Raw genomic sequence first — 6,636 nt, 5'->3', positions numbered from 1 at the left:
ATACAAATACCAATTCCATTCTCCAATGAGATGGAAAAGACAATTTCCAATTTTATTTAGAATGGAAAGAGACCTTGAATAAGTAAAGGACTCTTTAAAAGGAGAAGCAAAATAAGAGGCATCTCATTCCCTGATTTCAAATCCTACTACACTGCTGTGGTGGTCAAAAGAGTGTGGTAGTGGTACAATGACAGACACATAGCTCAATAGAATAGAAATGAGACCCCAGAAATAAGCCCATCTACAAGGTGAACTGATCTTTGACAAGGAGATTAAATCAGTTAAGTGGGGAAGCAACAGCCTTTTTAACAAATGATGTTGGCAAAACTGGAAAACTCTCTACAGAAAACTCAATCAAGATTCTCACTTCACACCACACACAAAAAACAACTAAAAATGGATCAAAGACCTACAACTAAAACCAAGGACTATAAATTCCATCAGAGAAAAGCTTGGAAGAACTCCAGAAGCCCTAATCCAAAACATGAACTGTCTTTCAAGCATCCTGAAAAACCTACAACCAGGAGAGGATAAAATAGATAAATGGGACCTTCTATGAATCAAATCCCTATGCACATCAAAAGAAACTTCTACAATAGGGTAAAAAAAAAGCTACAGGCTGGGAAAAAATATTTGGTAATGATCTGTCTGATAAGGGACTCATATCTAAAATTTATACAATACCCCAGCACACAGGATATGAATAGACACTTCACCAAAGAAGACATTCAGATGAATAAACACATGAAGAAATGTTCAAAATCTCTAGCTCTAAGAGTGTTGCAAATCAAAACAGCTATGAAATATCATCCTACCACAGTAAGAATAGCAAAATTCAACAGAGCAGCAAACAACACATTCTGACAAGGTTGTGGGAAACTGGAACCCCTATTCACTGTTGGTGGGTGTTTAAAATGGTGCAACCACTCTGGAAGGCAGTATGACTTTTTCTCAAAAAGTTAGAAATAGACCACTTAACCCAGCAATTCCAGTACAGGAATATACCCTAAAGAAACCATAACTCCCACCCAAGCAGATATATGCATACCCATGTTTATTGCTGCATTGCTCACAATCACAAAGACATGGAAACCATGCAAGTGCCCATCATCTTTGTTTTATCATCTTTGTCTCCAAGAAACTGCACCTTCTCCATGACATAGTTATCTTTTGGCAGTTCATGGGCTATTGAGCAGTCTTCTCCAACACCATAGTTTAAAAACTTCTTCTGTCATCCTTATTCCTTGTCCAGCTATCAAATGCATAGCAAGTGACTGAAACTCCTATGGCCTGAAATTAGGCACACCTTAATCCTCAAACCAACATCATTGCTCCTCAATAATTTAGAGACGTCTCTTGACTACAGCTTTTCCCAGTGCAATATTCTCCTTTTTGTTGTTAGATACCATCAGGTCAGCAACTTATAGCCACCCCATATATAATACCCTGTCTATTCCTGCACCATCCTTATTCTCATTATTAATTAAGGCTATAGTTGCAGCCTGTCTCCATACCTTTTCAATCAGTATGTAGAACAGATCATCTGGGAGGTTGGATTTTATGACGAAGAATGTGACTTCAGAATTAGAGGAAGATTCAACAACTTGTGTTATGACACAACCTTGCTTGCTGAAACTGAGGAGGACCCGAGGCATTTGCTGCAGAAGGTCAAGAACTGCATCCTTCAATATGGGTTGAAGCTAAGCATTAAGAAAACAAAAATTCCCACCACTGGGCCAACTGACAACATCATGATGGATGATGATACATTGACTATTAGAAATTATGAGGATGGCATAGAACAGAACAGGAGTTCAGAGCTGCTGTTTACAGAGTCATTGTTGACTTGAAGGCACCTGTTAACAACAATCTCACCATGTCCTTGAATACAGCTACAACCACAAGCCCCTGAAATATTTCTATCTTTCCTCTGATGATTTTTTTCTAGACAGAGAGAGAATGCAAATGTACTGCTTCAAGTTTTGCTCAGTGGAAATATTTCAATGCCTTAGTATCATTCCAAACCTCTGAGCTGAGTTATAATTATGCAGCAATTCTCTTCCATGTTTGCCAGCATATCATGCAGAATTATCTCTAATCTTGATCATACTCAGTCATTTGTTCAGGTGGAACTCCCCATGAGATCATAGAAATAGGGTGAAGGGGAGGCATCAAGGCAATAAGAGTAGTCGCCATGAGTCTGAACTTCAACCCATACAAATTATATTATGCAAAACCTGCTTGCTTTTAATGTCCCATTATTATTACTTTACAATGGAATGCTACTGTTTATGTTTCCCTTTAGAACTTTATGGATCAGATAACTCTTAGTTCGCAACAGCTATCTCTAACTGCAGAGACATCCGGTGTCCAGCGATCAGATATTAAAGCCTACCAGTACCAAGCAGTAAAAATGGAGACATTTCTCCAAAAGAAAATTGTTATCCACATGGCTTTGTTTTAAAACCCTACTAGGTGTTTGTTTACACAGCCATTCTCTTATGAAGAGTTTCTATAGGATCTACAGGAATAGTACTAAAAGGGACAGACATGCTGACTCACATGGCCAAGAGGACAGAATAGCTTGCAATGTACCTTGGAGCAGCTCTGGAGACTCATTTAAAACTCAGCATATGAGTATAGCATATCATATAAATGAGGAATTAAAAAAAAACCACCACTATTTAAATAAATGAAAATCAATGTAAATTAATAACTGTATTCATACCAAAAAGAAAATAGCATAACAACAACAAAAGCTAAATAAAGAAATTCCATTTCTAGGAATATAAACCAAGGAACTTAGAACTGAGACACAAATGGAAATTTGTACAGCAATGTTCACAGCACAGTTATTCACCAGCCCAAATGTCCAACCACAATTGAATGGATTGAGAAATTTTGGTACATTTATATGATGTAATGCTACACAGCACTCAGGAGTAACAATTTCAAAAAAATACTATGTAACTTGGGAAAGATTGCAGAGTATTATGCTGAGTGAGCTACCCAGTCTTATAAAGACAAGTATTGCATAAGACCACTATTGTAAAAATAGAAGGACAACTAGTAAAACTTCTATGGTGGCCCAAGGGAGAAAGGGGCAGGAGCAGAGGGGTGAGGATGGACAGGGGGAAATCACGGGGTCACACAATTTGGTGGGTGGAGGAAGGGGGTAAAGGAAATGGGAAAGATCCAGTGGAGGCCTGAAAAGATGGGGCAATGATGGTCATATTTAAATGGTGATTAATTTTATAAATCATAATATATGGGAATGATTATATCAAACACAATATGAATTAAGGAATATGTGAAACACACTGTATGCAAACTTTGTATGCAAACCCATTTAAATGAAAATGTTTCAAAATACCTCAGGGGGAAAAAGGTATGTCTAAAAATAAAGGAAGGAAGAAATACAGGTGAAAAGATACCTTTCTAACCTTATTGAATTAATAAACATTTTTTTTTAAATCCAAAGACATCCAAGCAAGGGACTTCTTTTTTCATATTAGTAGTACAGCATCCATCAATTTAATGTAATATGTCCCATACCATTGTTATTGCTGTTAGGAATGACTGAGTTGGTCCCAACTTGTAGCAACCAATGAACAAACTACTAGGTTCTGCACCATCTTCGTAGTTGTTAGTATGTTTCAGGCCACAGTTGAAGCTATTATGTCTGTATACCTTACTGAGGATCTTCCTTCTGGTAATTAGATAGAATTCAGCTGATATTTAAAAGGTCTTCACTGGCAAGTTTTTGTTGTGGGGTTTTTTTGTTTTGTTTTTTAAGTAGTTGCCAGATTCTTCCCCCTAGTCTGTCTGAGACAGGAAGCTTTACTGAAACCAGTACATCATAGAAGATGACTCTGGTATTTTAAATGCTTCCACTATCACAGCCCTATGAGCAATAGAGCACACTTAGACTATTAGATATAGCATGGAAGACTGAGCCTTCGTAATGAGAAACCAAAAAAAAAAAAAAAAGAATAGTTGAAAACAGCCACTAATAATTGGAAAATGCAACATACAAAGTATGAATGTAAGAAAGTTGGGCATTGTCAAAAAGAAAAGGGACACAAATATTTGCATACTAGGCATTGGCATGCTGAGGTGGATTGGCATGGGCCACTTTGACTTTGAATTGGACACTTATGAAATTTACTATGTTGGGAATGAAAGTGGGGTTATATTCATAGTCTAAAAGACTAGATCCATTCTGCAGTACAATGTTATAGGTGACAGGATACTATCCATATGCATACAATGAAATCCTGTTAATGTCACTATCATTCAAATATATGTACCAGTAACTAAAGCCCAAGATAAGCAAGCAGAAGATTTTTACCAACTTTTGCAGTCTGAAATTGACAGAACATGCAACTGTTGTGCATTTCTCTGTGATGAGAGTGAAAGAGAAAGGGTGATAAAAGTGACCTAGCAAGTCTCCTCATGTAAAGTCCTCATAGTTAATAGCTATCTTAAGGGAGGTAATTTGAGGATGCAAATTTCCCGTTTCTCTTCAAATCATATCATCCTTCAATGAAATTTGTCCGTAACATTTATCATTGTGATATTTGCCCAATAGGGATGTTTTCTTTTTCTTCATTTTTTTTAAAAAAATTATTTTCTTGCTTTTCCCTCTTTTTATTTCTTTTTTATAATTGTGTTGTTGTTGTTTATTGTTGTTATGTGCCATCAAATCACTTGTGACTCATAGCCCTGAAACCTGCTCTATCTTGTACCAACTTTACTGTTTCTGACACACCTACTCTCAGTACCCCAGTCACTGAATCAATCCATCTCAGCGATGGTTTTCCTCTCTTTCCCTGTCCCTCCACCCTTCCAAGCATGATGTCCCTCTCCACAGACTAGTCCCTCCTTGCAACATGCTCAAAATATGTCAGATGAAGCCTCAGAATCCTTGCCTCCAAGGAGAAGCCTGATCTCACCATCTCTAGGATGAACCTGTTTGTTCTTCTAGCAGTCTATGGTATAGTCAGTACTCTTCTCCAGCAGCACAGCTCAAAGGCATCAATCCTTCTTCTTTCATCCCTAGTCATTGTCCAGCTCTCTGACACATAGCATAGCAAGCAATTGCAAAGACTATGGCCTGGATCATATGCACCTTACTCTCCAGACTGACATCATTTCTCTTCAGTCCTCTGGAGAGGTCTCTGACAGTCAACTTTCCCAATGCAATTTGTCTTTTGATTTCCTGGTTGTTGGTACCAAGAGCATTGATTGTGTAGCTGAGCAAACTAAAGCTGTTAACAATCTCAATCTCTTCACCATCTATCATGACGCCAATCAGCCCAGTGGTGAGAATCTTCGTTTCCTTAACGTTGAGCTTCAATCCATAAATATGGCTGCAGTCCTTGATCTTCTGCAGTAAGTGCTTCAGGTCATCTTCAGTTCCAGCAAACAGAGTCGTGTCACATAACACAGGTTGTTGATGATAATTGTTTTACAAAATTTGTATACATTGTGTTGCACACTTTCCTTTATTGGCATTATGTTTCATACAATCATATCCACACATTGTGTTTCATAAAATTAATCACCATTGAACCATCCCCACCATTACCTCACCTTTCCAAATCCTTGCCAGATCTTTTTCATTTCCTTGATGCCCTCCCTCCACCCACAAAATTGTGTGGCCCTGTGATTCTCCTCCAATCCGTCCTCACTCCTCTGCTCCCACTCGTTCCTCCCTTGGACCCCATAAAGGTTTTAGTAGTTATCTTTCTACTTTTACAATAACTGTCTTATGCAGTATTTGTCCTTATGAGAGTGTATTTACTTCATTTCTTATATAATTATTTGTTGAAATGCTTCTCTTACAAGGAGTTATCCTTTATTCCTCAATTATTTATTTATGCAATTATGCTCTTCATTTTTGCTCCTCAGTTCCTTCTGTTCACCTTCCCTCCAGGACAGTAGGAATTTATCAGAGCAACAAGGAAAAAGGCAAATACCTTTTTTTAAAAAAAAGGAAAGTCGTAGAATATTCTCAAAATTTTGACATTATCCTGCCAAGTAATGTGTATTAGCTAAATAACAACAAAATTAGATTGAAATATCTTCACGATGCTCCCTAGAAGCAAGGATGACAAGATTTATTTCATGTACCGTGGATGTTATTATCAGAAGTAGCCAATCCCTGGAGAAGGTTATTATACTTGGTGAAAGAGAAAGTCTGTGAAAATAAAGGCCCTCAAAGAAATAGACTAACACAGCAATTGGGAAAAAAAAGGGGGGGGACTCAAACAGCAGACTGGAATGTGAATATTGATAAATATCATGTGCTATTTATCTCCATATTTACATCAGTAGAATATTTTATGAAACAAGTTGTTATTTAAAGCATATTAATATGCAGAAAATAAAAAGAATTTACAAGTGAAGATACTAGGCATTGATTCTAGGAATGAGCCACACTTACTTGGGTGGCCTAAGAAAGTTGCCAGACTTGCTTAGACCTGATCTTTTCATCTATGAAATGATAATAGTTTTTACCTCCCTCATTAAGAGATTCCAGGTATTAATTAATGTTCATAATGAGTTTTAGATCTCTGATTAAAAGTTGCTAGCTTGAGCCATTCAAAAATCAGTTGGATTTCTCTACAGTGA

At 37.3% G+C, this 6,636-nt stretch overlaps 1 pseudogene; it reads left to right on the top strand.

Annotated features, from left to right (window-relative positions):
• The window catches only part of LOC102872292, a 35,311-nt pseudogene extending 32,847 nt beyond the window's left edge, over positions 1-2,464 (top strand).
• Positions 2,465-6,636: the final 4,172 nt, after the last annotated feature.

This window comes from Elephantulus edwardii, unplaced genomic scaffold, assembly GCF_000299155.1.
Source record: "Elephantulus edwardii isolate Elephantulus edwardi_28Jun2011 unplaced genomic scaffold, EleEdw1.0 scaffold00402, whole genome shotgun sequence".
In the NCBI taxonomy this organism is placed as follows: Eukaryota; Metazoa; Chordata; class Mammalia; order Macroscelidea; family Macroscelididae; genus Elephantulus; species Elephantulus edwardii.
This window is presented reverse-complemented; position numbering and strand designations above follow the sequence as displayed.